The following is a 13,994-nucleotide window of genomic DNA, read 5'->3' on the forward strand; positions in this document are numbered from 1 at the left end:
ACAATAGGTGTGGAATCAAGGGTAAAGGCCATGGAGGCTTCCTTACCAGACTCCTCAGTAATGGGTACCAGTGCTGCCGAGGCCAATCTGGAGCTATTAAAATCATCCTTGGCTTGTCTTGTCTGACCTTTAGAAGCACCTTTGGGAGAAGAGGCAGAGGTGGAAAGGCATACACATGAAGATTTTTCCAACTGAAAGAAAGAGCATCCACTTTCCAAGCTGTGTGATGAAATCCCTTCGTGCAAAACTTTGGCAGCTGGTGGTTTAGTGGAGAAGCGAACAGATCTATGTCTGGAGTTCCCCATGACACTGTCAATTTTTGAAATACATGAAGATCCAGCTTCCACTCGTGGGGATCCATGATTTGTCTGCTTAACACATCTGCTAAGGAGTTCTGTGCTCCCGGCAGAAACCTTGCCTGAAGAGTTAGTTGCAAGCTGAGCGCAGTCTCCCATAAAATCATTGCTTGCCTGCACAACAGGTAAGAATGTGTTCCCCCTTGTTTGTTGATGTACCACATGACAGTTGTGTTGTCTGTTAGAATCAACACCTGCCCTGGAAGAAGTAACTCCTTGAAAGCCATTAATGCAAACTGGACTGCTAACATCTCTTTCATGTTGATATGTAGATGCTGTAGTCTGGCAGGCCACTTGTCTTGTATCCATTTTCCATCTAGATGAGCTCCCCAAGCAATGTTTGAGGCATCTGTCGTTAGAATCTGACTCGCCTCTGGCCGGGTCACAGAGAGTCCCTTGTTTAGGTGACATTCCTGAGCCCACCACAAGAATTCCTTTTGAATGCAAGGTATTATTTGAATGACAGTGTCCAAATCCTGGCAGTGCTGTGTCCATAGATTTTTGAGATACCATTGTAGCTTCCTCATATGCAGTTTGGCATTGGGAAGCACCAGAATACAAGATGCCATGAACCCTAAGGCTTGAAGGACTGTCCTTGCAGTCAGCCCGGACTGAAGAGAAAGTTGATGGAAGTAACTGGATAGATTCTGTTGTTTGTCCGGGGTTAAAAAGGCCATCTGAGCTGCTGTATTCAGTCTCACACCCAGAAAGCACATGTCTTGAGAGGGTACTAGACTGGACTTTATTTCGTTCACAGAATACCCTAGGCATCTTAGCACTGCTATAACATATTCCAAATGCTGTAGAAGATCCTCCTTTTCTTGAGCCAGAATCAGGCAGTCGTCCAAGTAAGGATAGATTTGAATTCCTTTTAGCCTGAAGTAAGCTATCACTGGAGCCAGAACCTTTGTGAATACTCTGGGCGCAGTGGATAAGCCAAAGGGCAATGCAGAGAACTGATAATGAGAATTTCCAGCTCGAAAACGCAGATACTTCCTGCAACTTAGCCTTATAGGCACATGAAGGTAAGCTTCCTTGAGATCTAAAGTTACCATCCAGTGATCCTTGCCCAGCAGAGGTAAAAGCTGTTGTAACGTCAACATTTTGAACTTGGGAATGTCCAGATAAGTGTTGAGGATAGATAAATCCAGAATTGGTCTCCACGTGTTCCCCTTCTTTGGTACTAGGAACAGGCGAGAATAAAATCCTAGGCCCCTTTCTGGCACAGGAACTGACTGAATGGCTCCTATTTGGAGTAGCAGAGAAATTTGCTTGTGAGCCTCTGTTCTTTGTAGAGGAGGAATGTCTGGCATGCCTTTGAAAGGAGGCAAGGTATGGAAATAAAATCTGTAACCGTGGTGAATGATATCCAGTACCCATCTGTCTTGGGTAATTAAATCCCAATTGTCTTTGAAAAGAGACAGCCTTCCTCCCAGAGGTGCTGCCAGGCGAGAATGTACTGGCAGCTGAAAAGGCAGGTCATTGGGTCTGCTTACGAAGGACTGACCCCTGCCTACACCAGAAGTCTGAGCAGGTGAACACCCTGTCCTAGGCCTAAAAGAACCTTGAGCTCTGCCCCTACCACGCCTAGACCTACCCCTAGACTGGGAATCATAAGCAGGATAAGTCCACCCTTAGTAGGCCAATTTCTACTAAACTTGGAGGCTGCACCTGCAAAAAATCTTTAACAGTTTGCATAGACTTAGCCTTATCCTCCATTTTCTTTAAAACTGCTTCAACAGGCGAACCAAACAACACATCAGACTGTAAAGGAGCATCCAAAATCCTTGTCTTAACATGCTCAGCTAAGTTCTGATCTCTCAACCAGGCGTGCCTCGAAGAACAGAACCAGTGGCAGCCACCCTCGAGGAGGCCTACACCGCATCAAAACCACACTGCAAGGAATGTTTACCCACTTGTTCAGACACATGAACTAAATCCTGCAACTCTTTACACTCAATACCTTCTGCCAGAGCATCCACCTTAGATTTCAATTGTGAAAGGAGGTAATTCTGATATTTTAACATGTGAAACTGACAATTCAATGCCCTCATGGCTAAAGTGGAAGAAGTATACACTTTCTTTCCCCATCTATCCAAAGCCCTTGCCTCTTTATCAGGAGGAACAGGATTTTTAACCACAGAAGCCTTCACACCTTTAGGCCCCTGAGAGACAGTTTCGGTCTGCCCTAGGACTCTTAAAAAGATACTTATGAGCTTCAGGCACCCTATAGTACCTATCCGGTTTAACTGGTGCAGGAGGCAAAGAATCAGGATTCAGGGAAGTCTCTGCAAAAACATCTTCCACCACATTCAGAACCGGAGGTATAGCTAAAGGCCTATGCTGGGGTAAAAACAAGAATTCCCTAAGCCTCTTCCTGGAATCAGAGAAATCTTGACCTTCCCATTTAAAATGCTCCCTCATGGAATACAGAGTCTCTGAAAAAGAAAAATCCTCAGGAGGAGAAGCTGAAGGAGTAGAGTCATCCACATCAGAATCAGAATAAGGAGGATACTCCTGCAAGTCTTCAGCCGAAGACTCAGAAGCCTCTGAACAGTGCTCAAAACTCTCAAACTCAGGTTCCACCCTAGGCCTCTTATCAGGAGGGGGCATAGAACCTCTAATCATAGTAATCAAATCCTCTGCCATTTTAAGCATATGTTTCTTAGGCAAAGACCCTGAAACACTAGGAGAAACCCCCACTGAAGCTATACTAGGCCTGCCTCTCAAAGAAGCCTTGGAAACAGAGGGGGAGGCTCTAACCACCTTAGGAAGAGAGGGAAGAACAGCCACCTGAGAAGCCCCCTCAGCCTGGCCTACTTCCTGAGAGGCTACATCCTGTAACAGTAAAGTCTCCCTGAGACTCCAAAGAAACACCTGGTAAAACCTCTGGCTCCACTGAGCCTTCTAAAGAACCGACGTCTGGGACTGTCGGTTCCTCCATTCTAGGCTTTGCTGCTTTATCTTTGCGTTTTTAGCCGCGCCGGAGCATCCGCGGCATTTTATAATTACAACGCTTCCCAAACACTAACCTGGCACAGTCTAACCTTCTCTTAATAGTGCGTTTGTTAAATCTAGCACAAGAGCGGCATCCAACAACGCCGTGCTCAGGCCCTAAACAAGGTATACACAAAGTATGGTAATCCCTATGAGGTATCTGTTTCCCACAAGAAATACAGTTATTCACTTTTTCTGACATCCGGTTAAATACTGAGGCAAGAAAAACCAAAATATTCCCAACGGGTACTTAGCCAACTTTGATTCGGTCTGAAACTCTGACTTCAGAAACTTTCAGAACGCCAACCTGCACTCGCAAAATTGCTTCTGCATCGGACCATGCGGCAAAAAAGACTGGGGATATGACGTCGGTCATGCGCATTAGTACCCTGATGTACTGACGTCAGTCTAATGCGCCGTGACCGACGTCAGCCATATACTTTGGTATTCGGGCCGACTGGACAGCGGACTACCCAATAGTTAGGACTGCAGCAATGTGGAATGAAGAACATCATCAATATTTTGCTTGTCAGGCATTCGACCAGCTGTCCTAGATCCACATATATATATATATATATATATATATATATATATATATATATATATATATATGGATTCACTTTATAATTTCGAAATACTGAAATATCGTTTCAGTATTCGAGACTATAAAGCCAAAACATCCAAACACTGAAAACCACAACCACGAAACACAAAACCTTGACCATTAAAGCACACACACAAACACAACTACACCTACCTCTGCACAACAACACAAACACACACTTATTATAAGCAGGGGGCAAGCCCCCACACCCCCCTACTTACATATGCTAACTCCGAGGTCGCACTAAACACCAACATACACAAAACCCACCAACATACATTCCACACCCCCCCGCACAAACACACATCACACAGATACAAACACCACCACTCTCAACACCGACACACTCAGACTCTCACTTATGTACCCTAACCCACACCTAACACTCCCCGACACACTCACAAACACACAAACCCTCCCTAAAACCCTTAAAAAAACACACTTACCTAACGCGCAGTCAGTACCACGGGTTCAACATTTCTGGGTTCGATATTCTGCAGTTTTGCGCATCTGGAGAGTCGATACTTGGTCTCGAGATACTGAAATTCGACATTTCAGTATTTTGAGATTCCAAAGTGAATCTATATATATATATATATATATATATATATATATATATATATATATGCTTTAAAATCAAAATCTCATTCACACAATGTGTGAACAGGAAAAGTCAAACGGGTACATTCAACATTTCAAATAATCGAAAAAAAAATGTTGAAGTCACAACAGTGAATGCACACTAGTATTCGCTGCTGTGGATTCAACATTTTGAATGTGTATTGCACTATGAAAAGCCGAAAGAAGAAGAAGAAGATGGCACTATAGTGGGGATCGGGAAATGAAACCTTCCCTTACTGTAGTGCAATCTCGGGAGTTTGTATATATAAGTAGCATGGGGTGTGGGGGGGGAGCAGGGGGGCACCCCCCCTGCAAAATGTTCGAAGGCCATGACCGGAAGTGTGGTATTTTCTGTAAAGTCGACATTCACAAGTTGTTGGCTTTCCTCAAATACCTAGTTCGGTCATGTTCCTGTTCGTGAATTTGTTTTCCGACATTTCGGGTCAGAAATATGAACACTCACATGCTGCAGGTGTGAGATTTTGATAGTAAACCTATATATGTGTGTATGTATATATATATATATATATATATATATATATATATATATATATATATATATATATATATATATATACACACACACACACACACACATATATATATATATATATATATATATATATATATATATACACACACACACACACACACACACACACACACACATATATATATATATATATATATATATATATATATATATATACATGCAAACTGGAAAAGCGTGAGTTGCCTACATAAAATAGCAGTCATACTTCTTCAACAATGGTAAAATGGAAAATGCAGTGAAGTCAAGGGAACATGCACAAACAAGAAAATAAAGCCAGAAAGGAGAAAGTGGAACACAGTATCAAATGAATATATATGCAACATAAAAATGTAAAAACTGAAGCAACCACTTCTCAAGCACTTGCATCTATTATAATACAGGCTACATCAATGCTAAACTTGCAAAACTTTGCAGTTAGCCTTTATGGTGGTTGTTTAGTTGTAGTTCAGTTAATGCATATGCACTACACAGGAAACTCCAACATCAAAAATCAAATAAAAGCAATACTGTTACTTTGTTAAAAATGTTCTTACCTGAGGTGTACTTTGGCAAAAACGAAAGCAGGAAACAGTGTAGACAACCAAGAACCTTTAAAAGAAATAAGATAAAATAGTGTATTTTAATATTTCAGTTAAAACACCTTTTCTGAGTAGCTTTAGCAGTGATTATGCAGAATGTAACCCTCTATAACAATCAACACTTCCAACTCTGAATTAAAAGGTTCACAACTAGACATAGAATGAACGCAATTAGACATAGAATGGACTAGGCTATCAGACATATACAGGAAGAAAATCCCAATTGCAGATCAGATCCATTAGCAAACAGGAGCTCTGAGTCCTGCATGAAAGTCAGAAAATCAAAAAATGCCAAATGCTGATGTAATATTATCTGTCTGACCATTTATAAATAAAAAATGAAAAATAATGTATAGAACAGGTTCATATTCATCAATATGTCTTTCCATTCAACATGGAAACTTTACTGCCTCACATTGTGTAGTTCTCTAGTTCAATTTTTACCTGGTGTTGCCTTTGCAGAGGGTCTGCATGTTTTCCTTGTGTCTGTCTGGGTTTAGACTGAGTGTTCAGGTTTTCTTCCACAAATCAAAGACATACTCATGGATGGCATGTCACAAGTGAGCACTTGCATGAGTGCTTGTGTGTGTGTGGGAGGGGGAGGAGGGGAGGTGGCATCCTGCCTTGTACAAGATGGGACAAACAAAAGTATATGGGCTAAGTGGATTTCAGTTTAGCACAAATAACAGACGTCATCTAATTAAAAGAATATACAGATGCATCCTATTAATCGGGACAAGTGAAACACTTCAGTGTTAGCTTTACAATCATCAACCAACAACAGCATAAGCAGGAGGGGAAAAGAAGCACAGTCGTATGAGGTACTCTAACAGCGATCTGCCAGGTAAAGACTTTCTGCATTCACATGTAAGGAGTACATGTTTCCACTGTCTATCCTGAACAAGTCTCAGTGTTTTCAAAACAGTGCTCTTCTCTATCCCAGGTGTAGGACACAAGGCTGACAGATACCTACCTGGGATGACTGCTGAATGAAATTCATGCTTTGTAACTGCGATTTCAACAGGCTATTATTATTATTTTATTTTATGCTTTGATTTTAAGGCCTTATAGCTCTACGTCTCATACTTGTGATAGGGGAGTCACTCAAATGATAATAAAGTGATAGACATTGTTATCTGAAAAAAAAAAGGGGTCTGCTATGAGGGGAAGCTCTCTCTTCACATTGTCATCATGGTATAGTTACATCAGTTATAGGTATGGATGGGTTTGTATTCTCTACATGAAGTATTGGGGCTTTCACCCTCAAAAACGTATGTAATTTAATCAAATAAAACTTCAACCATTTTTTTTTTTAACAGTTTAAAAGTCCACGCAGCTAGATTTCTAGCCACAAATTCTACACCTTCCCTATTTTTCTCTGCATGCACTTAATTTGGATGGTTTTATTTTTGTTTGGTAACCATTGTTGATACTGTACTATTCAAGTATAAATTCACTGCCACAGACTCTGCTTTTTAAAATGCATAGAACACCATACATGTCTACATAGGGCTAGCCTGTTTGCATGATTCCCTGTTCCATTACCTCACTGCTAAAATGCATACACAGCATATACAAGGCACTACAGTTATGTTTTTCCAGGGCTTTAATGTTCCATCTTCTATGGAGCTTGTTACTGCATACTGAGAACATTGTCACAGTCAGTCTCGGAGATGAAGGAAGCCTGCATAAAAATATATGGGACAAATGCCATTACTACACTGTTACCCTGTTATTTATAAAGGTCTTTTCAGAGGTTAATGCTACAGAATGGAAAGATATTGTTCTTTACAGATATGCTAAATAATTGTGAAAGTATTACTGTCAACGGTAACGTGCAAAGACACTGATACATTCCAAAACATCAACCTCATTAAATATTGACGAGTGCTATGCATTTCGGAACATTTGTTCTGCTAAACATTTCATTTTTAAAAGTGGGTTAAGGGCACCTTCTCATCCAACACCTTTAGACAAATGTATTAATCCTGCTTTTTCTGGATAAGATTCTCAGGCCGTTTGGCTTGGAGGTCAAAAATGGTGGGTTAAACCGATACAGTAATACAGTGGAGTTAAACTTGTGGATTAGTATATTAATATATTAGTCTTAAAATCAGTTACAAAACTCCATTATTACCTTACATAAACCACCTAAATTGAGACCATCTAAGTGATGTTAAATTGCAAACCTTAAAGGACATGACTTGAAAACTATTAGTGAAATTAACTGATGTTGTTTAATTAATCATTACCAGAGCAGGGCATACACTCTAACCCAGACTTTGCAAAGCTGGGCAAAGAAACAGTACCGTTGTGTAAGAACTTGGCATAACAGTAGGTGTCCTACTGATCATGGTTACAGTATTCCAATATTGATGGGTTATCCTGTTGAGGTTACATGATGTCCATCTGACAGGGTCTATATTACGTTATAGAACATTTACATGTTCGAACGTCATATGGTCGACACCATATGACTGAACATGTAAATGTTCGAAGTTTTCAACGGAGATCTCCGTACAGTGCAGAAATGGAAGTTTTCCAATGTCTGCACTGTAGTGCGACCTCTGGTAGTTTTTTTTTTTTGTTTTTGTTTTTTATTTATTTACTTATTTTTTATTTTCGAATATTTAAGAGTTCGACCATATGGTGTTCGAACTTTTTTAACTATTCGATAATCTAATATAGACCCCATCTGACATATCAAAACAAAACCTTCTGGATGCTCTATACATCTGATGTATGACCTCAGCCCATGGGTGTGGGTGTACTTAAGCAGACAAATGAGTGTAAGATCCTCAGACTACCTAGGGCCAGGAGACCCTGGAAGGGCCTGAAGACAATAAGTAAGTAGTAGTCCATTTAAGAGGAAGGAAGGGAACTGATTCCTCTTTAGTACACAAAGAGTAGAGGGTTAGAAAAAGACAGAAAAGAGGAACAAGAGGCTGGAGGGAGGGAGGGATGCAATACTTTAACAGTGATCAGTAGGACATCTACTGCTGCGATAAGTTCTTATATAACTATACTATGTCCTTCCTTGTATCACTGCTGCATCATTCCAATACTAATGGGTGATTTTCAAAGCTAGAGCTTGTTAGAGGTGGATGGGTTGGAGACAGGAGTGCTGTCTCCCAGTCCTAACAGTAAAGAGCTAGCAATGGAGGTTCTAGATCTAAAAAAGACATCCACCCTATAATGTCTAGTTAAAGTGTGAAGTGATGACTAGGTGACCATCTCCAGACTACGTCTAAAGTCTATGCCTTTGAAGAAGGTTCCAGATGAAGAGACTGCTCTGTTGGAATGAGCCATCACAGGTGAAGGCAAGGATTTGCCATGTGAGGAGTAGCAAAAGGAGAAGGATATGGAGGTCAAGTTGGAGATAGTTTGACTGGAGAAAGGGTTAGCCAACTTACCCCCACGAAAGAGGACAAAAAGCTGGTCTATTTTCCTGAAAGTTTTTGTCCTGCCCAAGAAGGATCTTAGCTATCTGTGCACATCAAGAGACTGGAGGAATCTTTCACCCCTATTCTGCGGATTTGGAAAGAAAGTTGGTAAATGTATGGTCTGGTTTACAGACAGTTCATTTACTACCTTTGCAATAAAAGAAGGGTTAGCAATTAAATGGATCCTATCCTTGTGGAGGATAAGAAAGGCCATAAAGGCTTGAAGCTTGGAAACTCTTCTGGCAGAGGTAAGAGCAACTGGTATGACCGTTTTCAAGGTACAGAATTTTAAAGAGACATTGGCTTCTGGTTCACAGGCGGTAATGTTAAATTTTTCCAAGACAAATTCAGATGCGAAGGGAACAGAACAGCCCTCCTAGGTGGGTTCAGGTAAAGGATGCCTTTTAAAAACTGTTAATCTTAGTTGCAAACATTATACATTACAAACTGTGCTGACACAACTGTAGCTGCAAACTTTATACATCACATTTACTATATCCAGTCATTGTCAATCAACCATTACATTACTCATTCAAATCCTGCCTTCTTTTAAACCTCATTCCTCCTCTGCATGCATTGATCACACATTTCCCATTTTTCCTATGTAATTTGCACCTACCCTTTTTTAAAGAACCCAATTCCAGTTGTTTTATCTCTGTTACTATCTTCACTACTTCTAGTAAAGTTGGTTTAGACTTTGATTTCCATTTTTTAATAACTGCTCACCAAGGCCTTCAACAGGGTCTGTTAGCCCTAATTTTGAATAGCACCCTGGGGATCAGTGGCAAGGGCATGAATGCATACAGGAGCCAGTTTGCCCATGTGAAGGAGAATGCGCCTGTCTTCCAAGCTCCTGTCTGTTGTGTTTGGAGCAGAACGCCTGTAGCTGCTTGTCGTAGAGAGATGCAAACAGGTCTATTGCAGGGATCCCCCACTACATACTAAGATCTTTTCAACATTCATTTGTTGGGGGTCTAGAAGGTCCCTGCATAGAGAATCTGTTAGGGTATTGCTCTGGCCTGGAATATAAGCAGCTCTGAGGGTTAACGCTATCTCTTGAACCAGCATCTAAATTTTCTTGGCAAGGCTGCACAGGGGATAGGACAAAGATCCCCTTGTTTGTTTATGTACCAAGTAACTGTGGTGTTGTCCATCCAGATTTGTAGTGTCCCTAGACTTAAGTTTTGTTGAATTGCTTTTATGGCCAGGTAAACTGCTAGTAACTCCTTTTGATTTATATGCAACTTCTATTGCTGTGGGACCAAATGACCTGTACCTTCAAAGGACGTAAGTGGGCTTCCAAAGCTATGTCTGAGCTGTCCGTAGTGACAGTCTTGCCTGTTTCTGGCACAGTGAAGTTTGCTCCTGGGTTCCTTTGTATGGCATTCTTTCACCATAGGGCTTCTTTTTTAAGGCATGGAAGGAGGGGGCAAGCAGGGTTTCCAGGGATTGGGAGTGTTGTTCCCAGACATTTTTTTTTAAACCACTGAAGTTTCTTCATGTGTAACACTGCAAATGGAATCATGGGGATGCATGATATGATATGCCTCACTATTCTCATAAATTATTTTGCAGTGTTGGGCTGCTTCGGAAGAATAACAGTCAGGTAGCCTGTCAAGAAAGCAATCTTGTCTTAGGGAAAGAAGGCTTTCTGTTGAACAAAGTCTATGATGGCTCTCAGGAAGACGATCCTTGTTTTTGGGACAGTTTGAGATTTTTGAAGATTTGGGATGAGACCTACCTTCTGAAAACAGTCTACAATGACCTGTAAGATGTCCAGGATCTCTGAAGTAGATCTTCACTGAATGAGACAGTTATCTAAGTAGGGGTAAATATGAAGTCCTAGAGTTCTGTAATGTGCTATCAGAGGAGCTAGGCATTTTATGAAAACTATGGGTGCAGTAAATGGCCCACATAGTAAAGCACAGATCTGGAACTGGGGGCCTATAGCTACAAATCATGGATACCTTCTGTGACAGTCTGCTATGGAGACATAAAGGTAAGCATAGTTTAGGTCTAGGATGACCATGGATGTATCTTGAAAGATTATGGGCAGTAATTTCTGCAACATAAACATTTTGAATTTTGGGATGCTGAGGAATTTGTTTAGCTTTGAGAGGTTCAAGAGGGGTCTCCAAGTGCCCTCTTTTCTTTGGCCTAGAAAAGTTCTAGAGCAGAAGCCTTTTCCTTCTTGTTTTGTAGGAACAGGCTGAATGGGTCCTTGCTGAAGTAGCTCCCTAAGCATAGTGGGCAAGAGACTTTTTTGCTCTTTTGGTGACTCTGGAATGTCCAAAAAGAGTGGAATTTCTCTGAATTGAATACAATCTCCCTTCTGTATGTTGTCGAGGACACATTGGTTTCTGGTGATAGAATTCCACTAATTTAGTAAGGAGAGTCTTTCTGCTAGAAGTGTGGAAGAGAATGGAAGGGGTAAGGGACAGTGGGGTAGAATATTTGTCAACTCTTAGACTGTCTTGGTCTTTTACCACAGGGAGGCCTCCTCTTGTCTTGTCTAGACCAGAAAAGCCAAGATTTTGAAGGATAATTCTAACTGTAGCTTGCTGTCAGAGACAGGTAAAATGTGTTCATCGTTTTTATTTGTCTTCCTTTTTTGTCCAATTTCTGAAAAATGTGTTCAGCTGGTGGACCAAAAAGGAATTCCTTGTTCAATGGGGCATCTAGTAGTTCAGCCTGTGTTGATGTGAGGTAGTGCCAGCTGTGCTAGGGGGAGTAGGGCAGTGCATGTGTAACATGTGTCAGCATAGATAGTTGGAGTTTTGTAAAGAATTATATGTCATTTAAAAATCAAACTGATTTCTACAGATGCTTGTGTTAAAATGTATTTGTAAAGTTGCTTGTGTTAAAAATGTATCAATAGTGGGTCCTGCTGGACAGAAAAGAAATATACATGTATGTCAGCCTGTACTGTTGTAACTGATCAAATGTATATATTTTAGCAGAGGATGCAGAAAGGGAAGGGATTAAGCTCAACCCAGCTAATCTTAAGAAAAATAGCCTGAAATTAAAATCTTTATGGCCTAAAACAATTCATTTATCTCACAGGTATGAATGCAGCCAGCAACGTAATGTCTGGGAAAAGCCTTTCTGCACAAAGGGTTTAAGTGCTAGAATTGTTTTATAGCTTCCAGATGGTGTATTAAGCCTTAGCAAAGTTCTGTGTGTGTACTGTGATACCTCGATGCCAGTTCCTGGCTCAGTTGCTAGTGAGGGGGTAGTGTGGGAACCACAGATTCAGGTGACTGATGTGATGTCATTCTGTAGCCAGCACTGAAACTGTATTTGAATACTTGTGGGAGATGTGATAGATGCACTTTATTAGACCTGACAAGAGACACTCATCTAACTTCATCTTGCCTTGCTTTAGTTGGCAACTAGGGAGCAGTAATTCTTCAGTCAGTTAGGAAATACAGTGAGATTAGCCAAATATTGTTTTTCTGTGTCTGTCTGAGTCTTTCCATCTGTGTTGTTTTTTAGTTTTCCTGTGAATTGAAACCCTGGTATTTATTGTGAATAGATATTCAGTATTTTCATGTTTTCTATTTTATTACTTATTATTAATGCATTACATCCGAGTGACATCTCCAGGTGCATCTGCAGTTAACTCCTACTGATGCATCTAGACATCAAATATTGCTTGTTCATGTTTGCATTAATAATTCCAAAACCATGCTACATGCAAGCTTTAAAAGATTTAGTTGCAAAGCTTATACAATGGCAAACTCAAATGCATTAATATTTGACCTCTGTTTAGTGCAGGTAAATAGATATTAACTGTTGTTTTCGTGATTTGAATTGATATATATATAACTTTCACATTTTTTCTAAATATCTAAAAAAATAAGTAACACAGAATGAAATCCTTAGCCTCATATGGAAGTTCTCATCCAGATGAATAAAATTTTGCTGACAGTATGTGTGCAACATGAGTGTTTGCTGAGCTATTGTAAGTTGTTTACAAATTATTTCAAATGTAATATTTACTGTGTTTACTGTGACTTATAAAACTCAGTTTAAGACCTAGAACCTAAAGAATACTACCAGCTTGTGCTGGAGAGTTTGCCATTTATACTTCTTTTATAATCCCTGTGGTTCCAAAGATATGATCATTTGTTTGAAATGTGAGGCATAATTTGATTCTGTCAAAAGGCTTAGGCTCCGCCCATTGGAAGTTACAGTAGAAACTTCCTAAGCTCCATTGAAGTGAATGAGTTAAATATATCTACACTTTTCACTGCGGCTGATCATTTAGAAAATATTTAGCCTTTGAGAGTAATTGCATTTATTTAGTGGTACTAAGGTCCCACATTCCTGAAAGTCTTGCTACTTGGTCAAACATTACCATATGTCTAAGTGCTAATTTTACTGAGAGTAATTAGATACCCTGGTAATAGCCTTAGAGTGGCTGGCTTTGAGTGTTCTGGTGGCAATGTATCTACCTTAAATTCTGGATGGATGTGGCAAAGCGGGTAACCTGTGACAGCCTTTCCCAGTTTTGTATGTGTGTGTGTGTGTAAATCAAATCTCAAACAGAGAGCGTGTGTGTCAGTTGCTTTGAACAGTGGCACTGACAGCACTTGATTTCACAGAGAGGGTGGTGGAGGACTTGGCTTGGAACACCAGGCTAAGAACTCAACTCTATAGCTGTTCTAGTGGGGAGACTTATTTGGGGCCTGGAGAGAAAGCCCAGCCCCAGGACTGGAGTGTGCATTCCCTGTGTGCTCTCAAGGGAAATTGTACTTGGCGCAGACAGCTGCATCTGAAAATACTGTGTGTCTATTTTATCTCAGTGAATGTTCCTCACCAGTAACAGTGTTGAGGATT

The 13,994-nt window shown here is 40.5% G+C and overlaps 1 protein-coding gene across 8 annotated transcripts in view; it reads right to left on the bottom strand.

The window, feature by feature from the left end:
* APBA1 (amyloid beta precursor protein binding family A member 1) overlaps positions 1 to 13,994 on the bottom strand; it is a 1,810,703-nt gene that overhangs the window by 988,138 nt on the left and 808,571 nt on the right. For all 8 annotated transcript variants that reach the window (XM_044064359.1, XM_044064355.1, XM_044064360.1 and 5 more), the window contains one exon: positions 5,665 to 5,719. The gene's annotated coding sequence lies outside the window, so the exon portion shown is untranslated. The remainder of the gene's footprint in view (positions 1 to 5,664; positions 5,720 to 13,994) is intronic.

This window comes from Protopterus annectens, chromosome 2.part2 (assembly GCF_019279795.1).
Source record: "Protopterus annectens isolate FY-2018-M chromosome 2.part2, PAN1.0, whole genome shotgun sequence".
NCBI lineage: Eukaryota > Metazoa > Chordata > Ceratodontiformes > Protopteridae > Protopterus > Protopterus annectens.